Source organism: Limulus polyphemus, unplaced genomic scaffold, assembly GCF_000517525.1.
Source record: "Limulus polyphemus unplaced genomic scaffold, Limulus_polyphemus-2.1.2 Scaffold89, whole genome shotgun sequence".
Taxonomy (NCBI): domain Eukaryota; kingdom Metazoa; phylum Arthropoda; class Merostomata; order Xiphosura; family Limulidae; genus Limulus; species Limulus polyphemus.
In genome coordinates this window covers 32,669-43,247 of record NW_013665699.1, presented here as the reverse complement: position 1 = coordinate 43,247, position 10,579 = coordinate 32,669, and positions in this window count along the sequence as shown.

The window sequence follows — 10,579 nt, the reverse complement described above, 5'->3', positions numbered from 1 at the left end:
GCGAAATTCAAAACAAACAAATACAATATGGAACTTGCTAAAATCTACTGAAACATAACACAACTATTACTACAATGTGGTCAGGACTATTGATCTTTGAGACTTATTTTCATCCTATTACTGCAATAATAATAATAATAACACCCCACACTTTGGGTGCATGGTTATGTTATAAGGGTGATGGTCAACTCCTGGTGGTTAGCATTCCAGACTTCTGTAACACCCCCAAAATAAAACGACAGTTTACCTTTTGTCCATGAAACCAGCTCAAGAATAATCCACACTTGGACAAAACTAGCCATTATACACAAAATTCCTGTCAACGTCAAATTCTCTCAAAAACCCGGCCCTAAATTAAAATCTTTACTAAACAAAAATTACTTAGAATCACACAATATCAACATCATTTACAAAATAACATGCAATAACTGCCCAGAATTCTACATCGTAGAAACAGGAAGAAAATTGAAAACCAGATTCACAAAACACAATAAAAAAAAACGTCCCATGTTTTCCACCATTGCAACTCAAAAAACTATAGTATATCTATTAAAACAGTAATTTTAAACAAAGAACCTGACATAAAGAGACGAAAAATCAAGGAATCCATCTTAATTGAACAAAACAACCCTATTCTAAACCAACACCCTGGGGTGCCAGGATATCTCTTCTAAATCGTGCAACAAATATCCGGTCATGTGACCTATTTGTTCCGTATTGTAAATATATATATATATATCTGTGTCAGTGTAAACTACTTGTACCTGATGATGACAAAAATGAAGAAAAACTTTAATATAAGTTTAACATAACAACAAATGTACAACGTTTCGACAAGGTTACCCATTCAAGCCGTCTCCAAGCATTACAATGTGGGGTGTTTGTTTTGGTTTGGTTTGAGTTTCACACAAAGCTACACGAAGGCTATCTGTGCTAGTCTCCCTAATATAGTACTAATATGCTAGAGGGAAGACAGCTAGTCAACATCATCCACTGCCAGCTCTTGGGTTACTATTTTACCAACGAATAGTGGGATTGACCGTCACATTACAATGTACCCACAGCTGAACCCTCGAGCATGTTCGATGACGCGACCCTCAGATTGCGAATCGGACGCCTTAACCACCAGGCCATAAGTGGGGTGTTAAGATTCATTTCTACAGTTGGTTATGAACTTGAACTATTATTCCATAAAATAAAACATTAAAAATTAGACACACGATAGCACGCAATACACAATGATGAAACGATACAGCTAACGTTTCGTAAACATACGTTTCGAGTTTGTTTCTCTTGCTGGTGTTCTTTAATCACACTAAGTAAGATGATAGAACAAACTTTGGGCATTTAGAAATGCTCAAGACTTATTACTAAATTCTGCTCATTAAAAGTAAAATTACACATAAGTAGCTGGCAATTAAGCGACAATGATAAATTTAAGTAGCGCTTACAGCCAATGTTTCTAATTACCAGATCCTGTAGCAGATAAAGTACATCTGCTCTTCATTTTCCTTTCTTTAAAAAATAACTAGCAAATCGAACCAAACAACAAGCAATTTATGTCAGCAAAGATGGATGTGTAAATAACCCCCTGGTGACTGTTTAGACTGCAGCTTTAATTGAGTAAGCACTTAAAACGAACGACAATCTAACTCACACAAATCATATAAGAGCTTTCACTTCATGAGTACAAAAACATTCACACGTTTTTTAAAAGTTTAACATTCTGTTGAAGCAAAAAATCTATAATGACAGCGAAACCGAACTGTATGACAGCGAAACCGAACTGTATGATAGTGAAACCGAACTGTGAGAAATCGAGTAACATTATCTGGGAGTAGCGTCGCAGCTTTGTAGCCATTTCTACATGACCCAAAAGGATTAAACTCCCTTATGGGTATTTAGGCACATATATGTTGAACACTAAACTGGTCGTAAAAGGGTTGAAGAAGAAGTTTATATATATGTGTGTGTATTAATGACATTTAAGTTCCTACAATATATGCACTTTTATTATCCTTACAAAAACAGAAAGAAGAGAAATAAGGTTATAAAACTCCATTACACACACTTTTGTGTCAAAAACATAGAATCGGTTTGATGTAACAAGCAAGTGAAATTCCAAATGGCACGTATATTTATATATATATATAAGTTTGTTTCAAGCCTGTAGATGGTGTTATGAAGATTATATTTAATGTTTTCTATAGATCCACCTCGCTTGATAATGTTGGCATATATTATATATATATATATATATAAAAGAAATTTACTACGAGTCCATGTAATGAAACTACATTTGAAAAATCATTTAAAGAACGTGAAATATTTATACTTCTTTTCATTAACTGTATAATCTGCTCACATATTTTTAAATGAAACGTAGAGCATAAGAGCTTATAATAGTTTTGATAGTAGATAAAGTTGAAATACAAATTATATTCGATTTGGCACTGCTATTTTTCTTTTAGTTTAATTATATACTAGGAGGAAAACCCGTACAAAACATTTCTTTTTGGCTGTAATATTTTGTATTTGAATATAATATAACTTTATAAAATGTAAAAGCAGCACTGTGTATTTAAAGTAATTAAAACAACTAAGTAACCTGCCTAGACTACTTACGTAAGATGTTAGGTACATAGAATTCTGAACGAATCTGATAGCTAGTGACTGCGAGATTGAACCTAAGTGGTTTAAACCTATACCACAACACGTGATAGCCACGAAACACCTAATGTACAAAAGACACTTTCAGCCTAATGGTCTGATCAAAAATGACAAACCGATCAGTTCATCTAGAAAGAGACACCAGACACGGAGAATGCTTTTAAAACCTGGATATCAGGAGCACGTATTAAAACTCCACAAGATGGCGATACAGGTACCATATGTGGCTACAAACAGATGAAGAAATTCACACACAAAACCTTAACCCATAAACACTGTTGTCAGAGATGGGGTTCCCATAAACACTGTTGTCTGAGATGGGGCTCTGTGGGGTGAGAGAATCATTCCCTAAATATTTTTTCCTTTGCAATGTATGGTACTATCTACACCCACCCCCTTCCTTCACGCATGTGGTGACGTTGTTCGTCCCTCACTACTCCTAATTTCATTTTTGCATAGTTTAATGAAGTTTGAAAAGCTCCCCACGTGTACGCACACACGTTACTCTATTAATTATATGGATTATTTATTTATATTACTCCCGTTTCATTTTAGCACTGCAATTGGTGATGCACGAAAACCTATATGACACATTAGCCGAATTATTATTAAGCATTATTAAGTGAGTCATTCCTAATTTATAGCAGGAGAAAACAATAAGAGCGCTAGAAACTATATACTGTTTGTTATAACATTGATGAATTTCGTCAGTACGAGTAGTGGTCAAATCCTCTGAGCTAACACACCGAAATATTATCAGAAACGTTTTTTCACAGACCTGGTATATTAATGTATTGCTATTCATGCTTCCCAGCGGATGAAACATTATCAGTTTTTATGTTTTTAATGGCGTTAAATACCCATACTAACAAGGTTATTGTAATGAGTTCATTACATAGGCCAAATCTATTTTATACTTTTAATACAGGCGATTGTTGAAGTATGTATAACAATAAAGTATTTTTAATGCAATAATGAGAAATCTATCCATGTAGAGTTTTTCATTCTCTGTTTGTTTGTTTGTTTGAATTTACGCACAAAGCTACACAATGGGCTATCCGTGCTCTGCCCCCCCCACACGGGTATCGAAACCCGGTTTCTAGCGTTGTAAGTCCGCAGACATACCGCTGTGCCACTGGGGGGCTTCATTCTCTGATCAATAATAATATCAATCAATAGGCTGCTCCTACATTTACATATAGATGGAAATTAAAGATATATATTTATCTATAACAACATTCTAGTAACCATGAACTTTAAGATAATCCCACATGACTTTAAGATATGCAAGTATCGCAAACAATACAAAATAATTAACTAACATGTTTACGTATCTAGCAAAAATAGTTTTAATGAACACTTTTATTAACTCGGTAGCTTATTTGAAAGAAATAGAAAGAAAAGACTTGAGGCAATGCGTTAAACTCGGACTAAATATATATACGTTTGTGGTGAAAGTGGTGTTTTAATGGACGTGTTCTGCATACCTAGGGCAGAACAAGCTTGTCATTATAATTCAATGTGTACCATCCACATTTAGGAATATATGCATTCTCTAGCTTATCAATATTCAAATGACGTTGAAGGACGGATGCCCTCCTCTGAGTTTTTGTCGCACATGATAAATCTATATAAAAATACATTTACATATTGATGGGAAACTGTTCTGTCCAGTCTGTAAATATAATGATTAAGATTCTTATGAATATTACAGATAATGACAACGTCTATTATACCCACACACTAATCTGACGAATTGGAAGGGGTCCATACGTGTATATGTAAAGTTAATGGAAAAATTGCTGCTCTCTAGGTGTCATGAATAATATTTGAATATAATCACAATTGCCTTTCAGCCCTACAGTTACAACATATCTGACATATTTTTTACTTTGACAAATAAATTGTTATAATGTTTTCTGAGATCGTTTACTTTAGTATTTGCTCACTGGAAGATATGGAATTCATGTTTAAATGAGCTAAGATTTTCAGAATTAATGTTGTCATGCATGTAATATGATTGAAGATTTCTTATCATGCTTCTTCATGTTAAAGGCTAAGTTGTGGTGCTTTCAATTTGCCACTAGAAATCTCCCCGTTCTTATGAAAGTCGGGAGTCTTCAGTAAAATCAAATACAGGTAATAAATACGTCTCTCTCTCGTTCAGTATACGTATCCAAACATGCACTGTAAACTTGTGATAAGTCTGTTAGGAGATCAGGATTTGGTAAAATAATAATAAAAAAATGAAATAAAACCATCTCTCTGGTTTCGCTTTTCTCAGACAAGCACTGTAAACTTGCGATCAGCTCGTTCATCGAATCGATTTCAGTAATATCGGGACAGCAGCTTCTCAGGGCCGGGCGTGAGCTGGTGGTTAGTATGTCCAGGATGTAAATCCGAAGGTTCATGGTTCGGTCTCGATGCCGTAGAAAGCATTCTTTGGAACTGTGTACTATGTACATGTAGGCCTAGCATGGCTTGGTGGTTAGGGCGCTCGACTCGTAATCTGCGGTTCGATTCGACGTCGTTGAATACGTTCGCCCTTTGAGCAGTGAGGATATTATAATGTGAGGGTTAATCCTACTTTTCGTTGGTAACAGAGAAATCCAAGAGTTGGCGGTGGGATGGCGTTGACTACCCGCTTTTCCTGGTCAATTAGGAGATGAGCGCCACCAGGTAAATCTCTGCTCGAGAATCGCCGATAATGCTTCAGAATACAAGGTACCCAATGGTCGTAAGCGGTCTGGGGACTCAAAAAAAAAGTGCAGATATCGCTCGTGAAAAACAAACTAACTAAAATAGCAGTTGCTCAGAATGTTGGAAAACATTTTAATTAATGAATATTAACTACTGAAAGTATTTTGCGGTACTACTATTTAAACTGTTTTATAGATACAGCGTATTTCTTAGATTATTTGATCAAATCTTAGATGTGTTCAAAATAACTTTATACAAAGTGTATCTGATTAGTACCAGCTTTTAGATGGCAGAATGATTACAGAATAAGTTGATCTGAAGTTTATTTGTCAAGTACCAACCAGCATATGGCAGAATGATTACAGAATAAGTTGATCTGAAGTTTATTTGTCTAGTACCAACCAGCATATGGCAGAATGATTACAGAATAAGTTGATCTGAAGTTTATTTGTCTATTACCAACCAGCATATGGCAGAATGATTACAGACTAAGCTGATCTGAAGTTTATTTGTCTAGTACCAACTGCTGGATGGCAAGATGATAATAAAATAACATGATCCAATTTTATCTGTCTAGTACTAAGAATCAACACATTTGATTAGAGAAACATCATTAATAATATCACATTTCCGAGTGACAAAAAATTTGTTTTATTTTTAGAGACTTATTTTTAATATACACAGAAAACTGTCCATAACATTTAATGCTATGTGTAGAGTTTTTGAAGTGGGAGATCATACTGGTTATAACAGTTTAATGCTATGTATAGAGTTTTTTCATTGGGGGATCATACTGGTTATAACAGTTTAATGCTACGCATAGAGTTTTTTTCAGTGGGGGATCATACTGGTTATAGCAGTTTAATGACATGTTGACATGTATAGAGTTTTTTTTAGTGGAGGATCATACTGGTTATAACATTTTAATGCTATATATAGAGTTTTTCAGTGGGGAATCATAGTGGTTATAAGATTTTAATGCTGCATATAGAGTTTTTTCAGTAGGGGATCATAGTAATTATAAGATTTTAATGTTGTATATAAAGTTTTTTTCAGAGGAGGTTCGTTTTATATAATGTCTGCTCAAATGTTGTATAGTAATTATAAAATCAGTAACAAATCTGATGAGAAATATCTTAATGTTGTATAGTAATTATAAAATCGGTAACAAATCTGATGAGAAATATCATAGTTCGGATTTGATGAAATGTGGTGTAAAGCAAAAAAAGAAAAAAGAAAATCCAGTAATAAAAATAGCGTTTTCTGCGATATTTTGGTTATTTATTTATAGTTAATTTATTTTAAAGTTTCTTATTTCGTAACAAATAATTTTGAAATCTTACTTAAAATAATAGTTGTTAAGATGGTGTTTTAGTGTAAGATGTAACACACCAAAAAAAATGTTTCCAAGTTAAATAATTACATACATTCAGATAAACGTATTAAGATATTACATTTTCTTTAAATGTTATTTCGAAATGAAATTAAGCCTACTTGCCTGACTATTTTTGATTTGATAATACTTTCTCAAGATGACAGAATAAAATCTACAATACGGACTTATTTAGATTTGATATCTGTTTTTTAGAGAGAATATAATTATCTTTCTAAAAGATTTTAACCCTTTTTGACACCGCAATGAAATTTACCAAATTATTCACAAGCTTATTACTATATCATGATTATGACATGTGAAACTCATACTAATAAGTAACCTAGAAAAAAAAACTTCCCATTTCCAATACCATAAAGAGATAAGTTGCGTATCTTCATTATCATATGTATTTTTATATGTCATGTTAGCAATAAGTTTATAGACTTACAACGATAAAATCCTGGGTTCGATTTCCCGCGATGGACAGAGCGCAGATAGTCAGTCTAATGAGTAGCTTTGCGCTAAAAAAGAAACATGTTTGTTTGAAAGTAGTTAGCCGCTCCATCTAGCGGGCTTATGAAGGCTTGGAATGATTTACGCTTTGTAAAAATAGTCACACGCATCACGTTTTACTGCGAAAGTTGTGAGGGCCCTACTAGATGAATATATGGATATTGAATAGTATTAATTATTTTGATTTTTAAATTAACTAATCAGAATGTTTGTCACATCTATCAAAAGGTATTTGCTCAGAGATTAAAACATACACAAGATATAATGAAAATTAAAAAAAAAGAATACCATTTATACTTCAAATAATGAGGAAATCTGTTCATATATATATATGGATTAATAAAAGCGTTACAGTAAAAATACCGTCAAAAATAAGGTTTTTAAATTCTGTTCCTGAGAATAATTCTAATGTATTTGAAAGATATCCATACAGAAATCCCATTAGTGACAGATCTAACTATGATTGGTCTGATGAAATCTATCAAAGAATATGGTTGGTCTATATTTAACCACTACGATTATTAAGATCAACTCATTGTTGATTCATTATACAAAGTTGATTACTTTTCATCGTCATCAGTTTGAAAGATGATTAAATAACATTTACGATATTTTCTCAAGCCTGTTGAATAAAATCTTATTTCTTTTAGAATAATACACCGAACACTAACCCTTCCTTAAGGTACATAGTTTCAACTTTGCTTTTTGTTTAAAGGGATGTCAGACTTCACAGTCATAGAGTAGACAATGATGATGACAATGAACTTACTATTTAAAGTTTTATTTAAGGTATTTTATTTTACGTAAGTTACATTTTTTCTTACAGCGAGTATTTTGTTTTATATAAAATACCACTTTCTACTGTGAACGTCTGTTTTCTATCCCTGACGGCAAGCACTTGTTACGGCCTTTCTCATGTGAGTATCTCTGAAGTAAGTAGAAGAGGGTTGTTTCTGAATAGTCTGAGTAAACTTGAAGTTAGCTGTTCGTTCTGGCTGCAAATCTTTATCAACTCGTTTAATTTACCTCTAGGGAACGCTAAAGAAAACCTCACAGATATTGAAGACTTAATTAAAGCACAGAAGAAGATCAACGTCCATAGCTTGAGAGAAGTCTGTAGAAGAGCTCTGAATTTCAGAACATGGAGAGGCAACACAGCGAAGTTAAATTAATAAGTATTGGGCTTAAGACAAAAACAATAACAAACAAACAAACAAAAACCACTTCAACTGTAGATGCAGATAACGAAAGTCTTAATTATCAAATAATAATTTAAAAAATTTGAAATCCTCCCATGAAAACCTCATACTATATAGGATGTTTTTAACAATAAACCAATAAGCAAACACATTGAGTAATTTCAGGAACGTTTTGAAAACTTAAGATTTATGTTCATCAAAAAATGATGTATAAATATTTCTTAAACTTGGTAGTAAAATGTTCTCAAAAGGTTTAAAAAATGTTATTAAAAAGAAAATTAAGATAAAAGTCATTTGATAAATAGCATACAACGATGAGTTTACAAAGACTAGTTTATCTTACCCAATAAAATCTTAAGTTTTATAGATACTCAGGAAGTAATATATCGTTAAAAGACCCAAAGTACAATGAAAAGAATGCAGTCGAATATTTTTATAAAGTAATTGAATGAAATAAAAGTGAAATAAACTTTTTATTATCTGAATAAAATGGGATGTATTAATAGTTTCTTCAATAATTTGTATTTTAAAACAGTCACATTGGACTATCTGCTGTGTCCACGCGAGCCATCGAACCCCGGATTTTAGAGTTGTAAGTCCGTAAACTTACCGCTGTCCCACCAGGGGACTCTTCAATAAAGCTGTCATGAAAAGGAATTGAAAGGTTTCAGATAATTAATAAAATATAGCTAAAAAAAACGTGGACATTTAAAGCTGTTTAAATGGAAGTTGGGGAAACAAAATGAAAGTCTTAATGAAGAGGTCTGCATCCAATTACTAGAACTTGGCAATTTAAAACTAAAACTATAATTTTAATTACCATTGTGTAAACCTTTTTAATGAAGAGGCTTTTTTAAATCAAGACTTAAACGACAAAATATATGTTCCGATCTCTTTTATCTTGGAGTTTATGAACTTTGGTATTTCATCCTATTATTTGAATCTTGTAATTAAAAGCTAAAACTAAACTCTAATTACCACTGTATAAAGAGGGAATAGCTATCCATTTTTCATAAGCAGAAATTACGTGATAACAATATGGTTTTCAATACTTATATGCAGACTTCTGATATTTATTTTCCAATTATTTGTATTTCGAGTTGTTCTATGAAATAATACCACACAAGCAGTATCCTAAAATTTGCACAAACTTAACTAGACCCAGCAATTAAAACCTGAATATATTAGGATAATGCTACTGTAAGCTACACAATTCTGCATTCAGTGTTGAATTCTTCATATTATTGCAGTTTGCGATAATGTTTAAATTATAATCAAGTCAAGTCGTTTCCAGAACGTTTCCATCCAATTTTCTTTAAATCAAGGTTCCTATATAGAAACTCTGATAATGCTTATATACTATCACGTTCTTTCCTTTTTCCTCCATGCTAATACAATGATTTACAAGACTATCAGGTGATGTTTTTTTTTATCAGTAACTACAAAATTTAAATTCAATATGATATGCAAATTTTACTGCTCCTGACCCCCAAGAAATAATTAATTGATATAATTTACTTATTTTGATACTTATGGCCAGAACTCATTTAATAAAATTGCTATCAACGTTGTTTACAAAGGAAGTTAGTATCCCTCCCCATGATTAAGTTAACAGAATTTGAACGTTAATTAATCATTGTGTTTGTTTATAGTTAACGACTTTGCTTTACATTTTCAGCACTTGTTAAAGAAGATAACATTTAATAACATTTAACTCATTTAATAAAATTGCTATCAACGTTGTTTACAAAGGAAGTTAGTATCCCTCCCCATGATTAAGTTAACAGAATTTTAATGTTAATTAATCATTGTGTTTGTTTATATTTAACGACTTTTCTTTACATTTTCAGCACTTGTTAAAGAAGATAACATTTAGTTCAACTGCCTCTTCTGATTTTCTGTAATACAATACTCTACAATTGAACTAAATTACATTAGATACTAAAACATAGTTCCAATTTGACCGATGTTTCCAACACCTTTTATTTACACGTGTTAATTGTACGTGATACATTTATGTATTCGTCAATACATTGAATATTTTAAAGTGACGATTACTTAGTTGAATCACAAAGAATTGTTTTTTGTTTGTTTTTGAATTTCGCGCAAAGCTACACGAGGG